Genomic DNA, 12,886 nt, shown 5'->3' with positions numbered 1-12,886 from the left:
GGTCGCCTCTTACGACACAGGGATAAGGATTGGGTTTCGCCATGATTCCGGGCTGCCCTACACCCTCTCTTAGCGCAGCCCAGTGCAGAGCTCCCGTCCTCGAGCGATCCTCCAACCCAAGCCTCTGAGTAGCCGGATTACAGGCGCACGCCACGATGCCCGGTATAAATTTATGTATATTTATATGATTATATTAATATTGTTGTGGTTCTGGAAATGGCATCCCTCCAACACCAATGGCAGCCAACATACAGTGGTCCCCAGTCAGTTATTTCATTAATGTACATTCAGATAGTCCCTTCTTTCTTGTCTCGTGGGTCGAACGGGATAGTGCGTTATGTAAATCTCATAGTTAGGTCTGATTTAAATCTCTGAACTTATTGCTATTCTTTATTTTTTTTCTCTTCCTGAGGTAAATCCAAGCGAGGGGTTCTCGTGAGGCCAGCAGGTGCAACGCTCGGGCACCCATTGGTAAAAAAAAAAACGCAGCCCCGTGCCTGTACTGTGGAACATGGGTCCTCGCGAAAGCCAGCAGGCATTAGCTCGGACACCCATTTGTAAAAACCACAGCCGTACCCTTCATGGAAGAATGCGTCCTCACAGAAGACCAAGGGCAGCAGTAGAAGCACACAATAAACGCTAGCGCTGCACGAAGCACGTGCAGCGTAACGATAACCCCCCCACCCAGTATTCAGGCGACTAGAAGGACAACCAGCCGAACGGCGTGCTGCAGTGATGCCGTGCGGAGGAAATAGACGGAGCGGCACACCGGTATGCAGGTGGTGCACTCTTCTTCAATCCGAATCTGCATCTAATAATGAAATCCAATCCTTTCCCTCAACTCGCTGGCACTGTGCACACGACACTGTCTTTGATAAATGGCCACATGCTTAATGGCGGTGGACCCACTTGCAGTCCCAGGATAATTTATTGTGGCACACATCGTGTTCGGGTCTGCGCACATGTTACCATAGCATCTTACCGTCGGTCTTCGCTGACCACCGCGGCCGCTAGTGACTCCCACGGACAGCGAACGTCCTCTCGCCTCTCCGCCCGGTGAGGCTGCAGCCAGGCAGAGGTGCGCTGTATGGCTTGGGCTGCATGGCTTAGACAGGCAGCGCATTGACCGGCGCTGACTGGCGGACGCCGTGGACGGCCCGGGAGTTTGGTGCAGGGCGATTTCGTGTCACGGTGCTTAGAACGAGACGATTCCGGAGCTTCGAATCATCTGGCCGGAAGTAAACGAGCTGCTACCGGTCATGGCGGCTAGCCGGGGCCCAACCAGAGCACCAGATTCGGATGACACATCACTTGGCTTCAGGTCGTCACCCTCACTCTGCACCAAGGGATCTATAAAAGGATGAGTCGCGGGGCAGTAGTGTCGTTGGTGCTCACCGCTCCTGTCTGCTCATTCCTGTCAACTCATACTGGGCTAGTGGTCGTCTTTCCTGCACTGCGCTCCCGTCTGCTGGTGGATCCCAGCTCCAGCTCCAGCTCCAGTTCCAGTTCCTGCCCATCGTTTCTGTCTTCATTCCTGTTGGCTTGTTCTATCTGGCTCGGGATCGATCGACAGTTTGCCCATTCGCCCGCTGACTCAGCCTTCATCACCGCCTTGCCGCTGACTCTATGCATCTGCCCATTGCTCCGGACTCTGCCAAAAGTCCGTCCTTCATGCCTGTCAGTCGCGCTCCATTCTCTGGATCGGCGCTTTGCGGCTAGAAGTGCCACAAAGTAGGAGACGTGCTAGCTGTCAGGGAGGTATTGCCCAGCGGAGCATCATCCCCAAAATGTATTGGGAGTGCGGTCGGGCAATCGTGCAAGGTATTGAGACTGTTAGCTTCATCTCCTCTCCTCTTTTTCTCTTCATTAATTCCTCTTCATCGGGATTTGTGTGTGTATATATATGTGTATATATATATATATATATATATATATATATATATATATATATATATATATATATATATATATATATATATGTGTATATATATGTGTGTATATATATATATATATGTATATATATATATATATGTCGTGGTGCCTGTCCTCACTTCAGTTAAGATTGTACAATAATTCTGTTTGTGAAAATTGCTTGGTTATTGTTGCACCACACGTTTCTTCTTATCCCTGCTTCCTATCCACAATAAACAACATTCACTGTGCCACATTCCTTTCCTCGCCTGCCTGTCATAAATCCTTTGTAGAAATGTTCCCAGCTCGTTTTTGTCTTTTCTTTCTTTGATCCAGCATGGTCCATATCCTAACTTGCCAGGACTTTATTCCCAACGATCCGTTCCTTTTAGCCGGTACGTCCTTGGCAGTGTCACTTGGCTGCATCTGATCCGGTTTGGACGAGGCGTGCTGAGCGCGTGTCCCCTGGTAATTAGATCACGTGGTTATTTTTAGGTGACTGGACAAACTAGACAGAGGACCCTAAGTCGCCTGGTTGGGTTATTGGCATTCACGGTCGGTCAGTGACTGTTGCGTCACAATTATCCATGTGCAACGGCCTGCATTTCCGGGGAGTCTGGTGGGAACCCGAGATGGCTTCCCCCCTGGTGGTCTTCTCACTTGAACCCCGGCCTTCAACAATATATATATATATATATATATATATATATATATATATATATATATATATATATATATATATATATATATATATATATATATATATATATATATATATATATATATATATATATATATATATATATATATATATATATATATATATTCAGCTCATCCACTGTTGCTAGTTTTGAGCCGTAAACCTTATCTTTGAGATATCCCCATAAAAAAAGAAGTCCATTGGAGTGAGGTCTGGGAACGCGCAGGGAATTCAACACTACCTCTTCGCCCAATCAATCTGTTCAGAAAAGTTGCTTCGAGATCGGCCCTTACATCACGATGGGAGTGGGGAGGTGCTCCATCTTGCTGAAAGTAAATCTCTTCATCACGTGGACCGACGGATTCCTGCAGCAAGTTTAAGTAAACATCCCCAGTGATGGTTTGGTCAAAAAAGAATGGCCCGAGGATGCCCAATGCTGATATCCCACACCACACAGTAACCCCTGGTAAGTTTTTTTTTTTTTTTTTTAATTTTTTTAATTTTTTTTTTTTTTTTTTAATGGTGTTCCATTGTAACATGTGGATTTTTGGGAGCCCAGTAGGTGCAATTGTGTCGGTTCATTGAGCCATTTACCTTGAAGCTGGCCTCATCGCTCCAAACAATTTTGGATGGAAAAGCTGCATCTTCTTCGCATTTGCCCAGGTACCACATCCAATATTCAGCCTCCGGTCAGGATTGTCTTCATTTAGAGCGTGGATTAATGTTGGAATGTAACTTTTCCAATTAATTCACTTCAAAATGCGATGGGCGCTTGATTTTGGGATTCCTGTCTCACGAGCCATTTGTCATACAGATTTCCGTGGGGATCGGTGAAGGGTTTCCAGCAATTGATTTTCCTTTGCGGTGGTGGTTGATGACCGTGGTATTCCTGAACGCTCCTTATGGACGTCATGTACAGTTCCATCTGTTTCAAACTTATCTCGGATGCGAGCAATGGTGCATCGTGTTGGTGGATCTTTGTGAAAATGTATTCTAAATTGTCTTTGCACTTCCATGATGTTTTCGTGCTTCCAGTGTCACTTTATGATAAATTTTCTTTCTTCAAAACCTAGTCGTACTTCTGCCATTATTATGTTCAATGTGATCTGAAAATAAATGATAAATTCAATGAGTTATGAGGAGCCAAAATGTGTACTTTTTTTGGGACACCCTGTATATATCCTTGGCTATTGCTGTTTGGACTTTGTGTCCAACGAGTAATTGCTGAGGGAGACTCAAATGAGATTTGTCACCTGCAGTTGTCCGTGAGCATCAGCTGTGGCTGTAGGACATGTGGCTCGTTTTCCTGATGCTGATCCTGCTCACCAGATTCTCTCAGCGAGGGAGCCTCGTGACTGGAGGAGGCCAATGGGCTGACCATGCTTTTTGTGGTTGCAGCAGGTTGAACAGCATCTCAAGGAGATGGGGAATGGCCAGACTGAGTGCCCTGGAGTAATGCGGAAAGTGGATGCAGTGACGCGCTGCTCTGGTGCATGCTTCTGTGCCTGGCCAAACCATTCCTATCAATTTTATGAATTGGGCCTGTGTTCACCTTTGACCTTAAAAAATAATTGGTGGTTGAATTAATTGACCTGAAATGCAAATGCTCTTCAAATTTGGAGCTATTCGGATTATAATTGAGGATTTTAGACATTTGGCCTATGTTGACCTCAAATAATTGGTGCTTGAATTCAGTAAGCTGATATGCAAATGCTCTTCATATTTCAAGTTAATCAGTTGAAAATTGGCAATTTTAGAAACCTGGTGTTGACCTCATCGGATGAATTGAAATACCTCACATGAAAATGCTCTTCAAATTTTAAATCAATTGGATGAAAATTTTGACTTTTTGGTCGATGTTGACCTCAAAACTAATTTGTTGAATTCAGTGTTCTGATATGCAAATCCTCTTCAAATTTAAAGTTGATCAGATGAAAAGTTATTGAAGTTTGGACCTCTAAAATTAATAGGATTCATTCGGACCACCAACTTTACCATTTGGTGAAGATCACTTTTAAAATTGTCACCTGTAGGCGATTATAGATGAGCAGACAGATAAACAAAGGAAGCGATCTACATGTCAATTTTTATTTTATTTTTGCCAACTCATAACTGACTGACCAATATACTTGTAAAATGTTCCATTTTGCAAATAACAAGAATAAGACCGTGCAGAGCACGATACCTGAAAAATCCACCCTCTCCAAAGAATGCCGTGGATACATCAAATTGTCAATTTTAATAAGCTCAGGTCAATCAGAAGAAAATTGATTACTTTTCAGATTGAAATTAATTTTCGGTGTGATCTTGAGTTGACCTTTTGTTCTTAAAAAAAAAAAAAAACGGTTGGATTCACAATCGGTAATGCTCTATGCAATTGCTGCTTAATTTTTCAAGTCAATCGGATGAAAATTTCTTTTTTGACTTTTAGAAATTTGACCTCAATAAATGAGACTTCCTCTACAACTTGGTAAAGTTTCACGACCATCTTTTTGGAATTGTGACCTTTTCACGATTGACACAGACAGAATAACAAAATCGATTGACCAATATACGTACTTCAAAAATCTTCGATTTTTGCAAGTAACGAATCAAATGCATTACCCTCTCTTTCGGCGAGGGGTAATAATATTTGGTCCCTTGACTCGATTGCCTCATCAAATCTACGTTTTAACCAAGTGAGGGTACGAGTCTCAACTCATTCAATAAGCACTAAGTGCGAGAGGTGCACCTTGTGGTGGAGACCTTTGAATCACCCTGCTCAAGATTCCGATGGTCCTGCCAGCTGAGATTTGGTGCGGAAATGATCGAGCTGTGGATTGTGTGACCATGAAATGTTGATGTGAGCGTTGATCAGTCTCTTCCTTAAATGATTTCACCAATGGTTAACAACTTAATCCAATATCAGACAATAAAAACATCTCCAAACTACCTTTAACAGGTTGGTTTTCAGTGAGCCACGCCTGGTACACATTTAGCAGTCACACTTTTTAATTTTAGGTTTAAACAAAAGAATGTATCATTTCCTTGTGAATTTACCGTTTGAAGAATCGAAGGTCAATTTTTATTTTTTTTGTTGTTCACTTATCAAATCGTAATGCTTGCCGTTGAAGTAACTAGAACGAACCCACTTACAGTTGGCCGCATGTGACTGATGAGCACAGGAAAAGGAGGGCATGTGGAGGAGAGTTGGTCCCTTTTGTTAAACCTGGCATGACCGTGGGCAGGACTGTAGGAGGCTGTTTGCAACTCAGGCTCCCTCTGGGCTGACAGAGCACAGGAGGAAGCCATTAAACCCAAACAGCCTGACGAATCATGGCCTTGACAGATAACTTGGACAGTTCTCCCTGTTCGGTGATTGTCCTGAATACCCATACTTGTGCAGACCGGAGGTTTATTGCGGATCCCAGCTTAGTATTTCCTATGATGCAAAACCTTTCATTTCAATATTCACTACAGAAATCTTTTTTTATTTTTCTCCGAAAGCTGGAACTTAAGTGTGGGCGTTCATGTTTTAGATTCCATTAGCGGCAGCTTCGAGTTTCTCTGCCAGGCAGTCATGGCGACGACCAAATCACCTGCCCATTCCCATGTTCAGCCTGTAAAAGTTCACCTCGAATTCAGGCCACGGTCTCCACGGCAGCACAGTGGCACTTCGCTCTTCTGAAATGTACTTGATAAACAAAGCATACAAACGTCCAAAGCTTTCAAAACAATTTTTTTGTTGTTCTGACGCTCCAGGGAACTGATATTGAACCAATCTGGCTACTTGTTGAGTAAGATTACCACCTAATGCCTGGTGTTGGCTTAATGGTTAGGGTGGTGGGCTTGGAAATCTGAGGAACCAGAGTTCAAATCCCACTTGGTTATTGAATTTATACCAGGTGGGGTTGACTGTCTGTCATCCTTCTGAGGTTGGCAAAATGAATGCCAGCTTGCTGATATCCTGTGTTGGGGTGGTGACCCATCCAGGATTGTGTCCAATAGCCAAGGAGACTGATTAGGCAGCACTAATGCTCTGCATTGAGTATGGTCCCAATGGATGGATTACTGCCTAGTGTTTTGATACAAGGCTCATTCAGAAATATCTCGTATGAATAATTGATAGGTCACATGGTTTGGCAACCATATTGGAGTGAAGGAAAATATATTTTTTTAATTCTCTCTTGAACCACTGCATCGATCAACATGAAACTTCCAAATTATGATCTCGAAGTTATGGGGAATATATATATATATGTATATATGTATATATGTATATGTATATATATATATATATATATATATGTATATATGTATATATGTATATGTATATATATATATATATATATATATAATTTCAACAATGATCAGATGCATGGTCTGGTAGTAAGAATTATTTTATTCTTTTGAATCTACTTTTTTTTTTTTTTTGGATAAGGCGGTTAGGATTAGGGTTTGACTGTGTCTGGATGGGTTTGAGGGTAGAGAAGTAGCAGTTGAAACCTGAATCTTATCCAGGTTCCTCCTGATGACCTAAACTTTGTTTTTTGCTTGTTCAGGTTCCTTCTGATGGCTCCAATGCAGAGCCTATTTTGTTTGGTCTTTCATGTTATATATTATTTCCGAGTTTGTGGTTTTGTGTCGCGCTATCTTCGACTTTGTTCTGCGCTCAAGTAACGTGATATTCGGCTTACATTATCTCAAAGACCATATGAGGTGCATGGTACAAAAAAAGTAAATAAAATGGTTCTGAAACAGTGAAATCGTATTCCACTTACTGCATTAAAGTAAAATTACTACTGATACTCTGCATCAGTTCCTTTCTCAAACACACCCGCCCAAACATGTCGCGCAGAGCGCGGGTTGTGCAAGTTTGATTTGAATTTGATGTTTTGTTTTTTTTATTACAAATTTGGTGTCAGAAGAGTTGGCTTGCACAAGTCCGTTACAAGACTGTACAGGGTAAGAATTCTACGAATACCATCCAGTTTATTTATTTGAGTAAACTCCAGAAAAAGACTTAAGGAATAATAGTACAAAACCAAACCCACAATGATTACACTAGGAATGCATCATCTTGTTTGCAAAATTTTCCGTTTTGATGGAAATCTTCAAACTTGTTAATTACACACAGCTGTGCTTTCTTTGAGCTGTTTTTTGTTTTTTTGTGTTAGATTTAGCCTTCGTCAAGACACCATGAGATCTTAAACTTCCACAAACTTAACCTAGCACACTGGACACTGAGTTTAACATTGATCTGAGGCACACACATTGATGTCTCGCTCAACCTGCAAAACACGAGGATTACAGTTTAGAGATATGGACAAGATTCAAACCCCAACTGGACAGCTCAGCTATCCTGCCAGGCAATTTGTCCATATGTTGGCTCTCAAAAAATATGCAGACTGCATGGCATCATTTTTCCACCACCGAAGGTCGGTGGAGGTTATGTTTTCAACCCTGTCTGTCTGTCTGTCTGTCTGTCTTTGTTTTGTCTGTGAACAGGATATTTCAAAAAGTTGTGGACTGATTCAGACAAAATTTGCTGGAGAGGTTGGGAGTGTGATAAGGAAGAATTGATTACATTTTGCTCAGAATCCGGATCCAGATATTAGAATTATTAAAGTGATTCTTCACCATTGAAACATGGGGCCAAAAATGAGATAGAGCATGATATCTGAAAAAGTTGTGGACGAGTTATGACAAAACTAGGTGAATGAGTTGGTGAGGTGACGACAAAGAACAAGCTGATTCGATTTTGGTTCAGATCAGAATCCAGATCTGGCCTATCAGTGGAATACAAAACATAACTTGTTCAGCCTGGTGGAGGTATGCACCGAATGCCGTTCTCGTTTCCTCTTTGAATGATATTACCAGTCAATTGTTCAAAACCTTAGGAAAATAGCCCTTGTTTTACTGGGACAACAGCAAATAATTTGCCTTCAACATTCATTATTGTATACTTCAATTTCATTAGCCTGGTAATGGCTGAATGGTCAAGGTGGCTGCCTTAAGATCTTAAGTTCTTAGTGTCTTGAGTTTGAGCCTCTGTCAGCCGTTGAAGTAACACCAGGTGGGGTTGACAATCTGTCATCATTCCGAGGTTGGAGAAATGGGTATCAGTGTCCTGGTAATCGAGTGGACTGCATCAGCGGTACAGCTGTGCCCAAAGAAAATGATGCAACCAGCAGCAAACAGGGTGCACACGATAACCAGCCAGCTGGCTCACTTCAATTTAATTATGCTCCAAATTCATAGCTGCACAATTAATGCAAACAGAGCAATTCATCGCCGTCAATATTCTGTACTCTTTCCAGATTTTCGTTCGATCAGTGCGATTGATGCTGTCTCTTTGTCAGGGTTATTATGCTGTGTGGTTTAGAGTAATTCACATTCTGTTTCTGGAACTTCATTTCACATTTATCTCCCAAACACTACATTAAAAGAACAATATCTCCAAGCTTGAGCCAAAAACAAAAATAAAAAAACAGCTCAAAGCACAGCTGTGTGTAATTGACAAGTTTGAAGATTTCCATCAAAACAGAAGATTTTGCAAACGAGATGATGCATTGCTCGTGTGATCATGTGGGTTTGGTTTTCTGTTTTTATTAAGAAAGTCTTTTTTTTCTGGAATTTACTCGAATAATAAATAACAACTGTACAAGGTATGTAGGGCACAATGCCAATTATAATCTACATGATCTGATGTTATTAAAATGATACATTTTGGATGCATAAGGTTGTTCAGCAAAAGAGTCAGCCTTACCCTTTTGCATGGACAGTAATTATTTTCACAATGAAAGGTGAAACTATTGTCTGACATGTTATTGTTTGCTAATGCACATCCACTATTCTGAAAATAATATCCGCTGCGATTGTTAAACTTGTTCCTTTCTTTGATGCTCATTAAATTCTGTAGCCAAGGCAACACATCAATGGCGGTGTTCACGGCCTTTGTGTCTCCGGACTAAAAATACATCCTCTGTAGGCTGAAGAGGCAAGCTGTGTGTTTGTTTGAGTGTCACAATATATGTTAACTCTTTCTCCCCTTTTGAGGCCTCAAAGCACAATTTACAACTTTACATAAGGCCCATTTCTCGGCAGATTTTCTTGTTGATGGCATTGTTTAATTGTGTGTAATTGATTAGGATTTTTGAGAATATAAATTAGAATATTAGGTAATTCTGCAATCCAGAATCTGTTATCAACCCTAAATCTTCAAAGAATGCTATTATGTTTTTTTGAGGTTAAGCTCATTGAATGCTTTTTATAACTTCATCAATTTATTCAATATTTTTATTTGTTTCAGTCCTGAGAAGATGATTTATCCACATCTGGGATTTCCAATTCACCATTGTAGCATAATTAGTGTTTTCATAGGATATATTCCATAACCCTTAAACCTCAAAGCAATTATTGATTTTTGGAAGCAGCCACCATGGAACAACTACCAAACAAACAAAAATTTTTGCCTGGGCAAGGTCTGAAGATAAGAAAGAGGCTGCGGCCTGCTTGTCTAAAGGGCGAGGGATGTCACCCCAGAGGGTGGAGTCATCAGCAAATTGATAAATAGGATTTTCAAGAGACAGAGATGTCTTTTATGAAGATCAGGAATAGGACTGGGCCTAGAATACTGTCTTGGAGCACTCCAGCCTTGACAGGACGAGGAGATTAAAGGATTCCATCAAGTGCCACACTTTGGCTACAAAAGTAGAGGAAGTCAGTAATCCATTGGATGCCATAGGCAGAGTTATAGGAGAGCAAGGTGATATGCCAGCCTATATCGAAAGCACAAAATATGTCCAGAGAGATTGCACTGATCTCATGTCGAACCTTGAGGGCTTCCATCCATTGTTGGGTGAGTATAAGCAGATCAACTGCAATTATGGATTCCCTGACCTTGCTGATGATTGGAAGGAAGCTGACCTTTGACTTGATACGAGACCAGCCTTGCTGAATGATTGCATGCAGTTGCTTCTGTTCTGGTCCATCTGCCGCAGCATGATTGAATTGTTGCCAGCATGTCTCGAAGTGGAACTGATGATGATCGATTTCTTCCAGATCATCGTTAAAATCACAAGTGTTAACTTCTGGCAATTACACTCTGCTAACTATATCAGCTAGGATAATCATCTCCACTTTTTAGAGATAAAAACTTTGTTTTTGGAGTGTCAGCAACATTCTCTAAATTAATTTTGGCGCGTTATTTCATGACTAGAGCACTATTCATTTGAATGGTGGTAGATTTCCACATTTTCCAAGTCCCGGCAAAGATGTCAACATTATCGCAACAAGTTCTTTCTCAATCTATGTGTGTCTAATCCCCACTGATGTCGATGCTCTTGATGAATAGGTGACTGATTGCACACCCTGCACCATTGCTGCTCCAAATCGAGATTGAGATGCATCTCATTGTAGCGTGATTCATTCCCTGAGATTGTTATCACGCAGGACTGACATGCTGGTGACCACCACTTCGAGTCGTAATAATGGTAATTCTTATGATTTACCCCAATAGCTATTATGCATCCTTTTGTGTTTAATCTCCAAGTGGTTTTGTGATATCTGACAAATGCAGTAGAAACTTACTCAGATATTGAGCAAGTACGAGCAGTCATTGAATTCCTGCATCAGTAAGTGATCTCAAAAATGGCTTTAACTTTGGTTGGATGAACACAAAGTCTTCTTTCCAAAGCAACATATTCAATAATACTTGCTTGAAGATATTCAAGACTTCATATGCCCATAAAAATAGGAGCAGTACCCCTGGGCACTCATTTGGTAGAATAATGATACTGAGGAGGAAGTCAAAGTGGGACGGAATCAGCTAAATGTACCATTGAACCAATGTTGCAGCAAATACCTATTTTGTGGGGCAATCCACCCCACCCCCAATAAATTCCCTTCGACCCCGATTTTATTTATTTATTGTTTTTGAATAGCGTGAACAAAATTTGGTACATCATGGGTGATAAAGGTTGTGGTCAAGTACATAAAAATGAATCAGTGATTGTGTCCCAGTTCAAATTCCTGCACTGTTTGAAGCTGTTACTAATGATTGGTTCATAAATCCTTATCAAAGATAAATGTTCAGCTCAGAATAGTTCATAACACATTCTCTAGGCTCCCATGATGCCTTTATGGAGAGTGTTGAATGAATGGATAATATTGAATGCAGACAAAATAAATTGATAATAGGTACTTTCTCCAAGGTGAACACTCATATGGCCTAAATATGATCAATTTGAAATGATGGGATTCAACTGAGATTGGAAAACAACAAAGAATGATGAATGAATGATGCTGACTTGTGTTTTGAGTAAAATCTGATTTTGTATGTGAATGCCCACATTGCTGAGAGATGGTGATATCAGAGGAAAATAGGAGAGTGATCTATAATGCAGGTAATTGTATTTCAGTCGACCAATTATAGTGTTGCGTGCTGGCAGGGTCGGATGAGAATACCACCAGACTCCCTGGGATTGTAGGCCGTCGCTCACGGATAATTCCGTGATGCGGTGGGTCGCTTAACCGACCGTGGACGCCAATAACTCAACCGCGTGACCTAGGGTCCTCCTGTCTAGAATCAGGTTACCTAATTAACCACGCAGTTTAACCACCAGGGAACCACTCCCTCGGTGCTCCTTGTCCGAACCGGATCATTCTTCTAATCTGGGAGCAAACAAAGATTTGTATTACATTTTGAGTACAAAAAGTTTGAGAGCCAATCTCATCAGATGGTGGGATGGGGACATCCGAATGATGATTCTTAAGTTTTCCAATTGGTGCATTAAGTTGGGGTCGCTGCTTGAAGTCAGTTTAAATTATATTTTTGAGTATATCGATCAAAATGGTGCCAAAAGTTTCATTTTGGCACTGCGATTACAGATGTCATTCTTAAGTGACGAATTTGGTGCAAACCCCATTTAAAGAATAGCCTAAAGAGGGTGCTATTTTTAGCACATTTAAAACACATCTCAAGTACATCAATTAAACTTTGTGAAAATATTATTTGGACCTTCCTAATGAAGGATCACTAGTTCCTAAGTGACACTTTTGGTGCAAAACCCATTTAAGAAGCCACAATGTATGGAATTCAGGATATTGCAAACACCAGCCTGAATGAGTGTCGGTATGAGAAGTTCATGAAGACATACGGACCAAAGAGAAATGGAAAAAAACCTACCAGCCAATTTGAGGGGCATGGATGCAAGTGGACTACCACCTTGCAAAAATGAGCTCAATACTCACATGAAGCGTGCTTCCTTTGTTGCCAACATATGGGCAAGAGCA

The sequence above is a fragment of the Eptatretus burgeri genome, chromosome 3, assembly GCF_056783735.1.
Source record: "Eptatretus burgeri isolate ZD-2024b chromosome 3, Ebu_testis_v1, whole genome shotgun sequence".
Lineage (NCBI taxonomy): Eukaryota > Metazoa > Chordata > Myxini > Myxiniformes > Myxinidae > Eptatretus > Eptatretus burgeri.
This window is presented reverse-complemented; position numbering follows the sequence as displayed.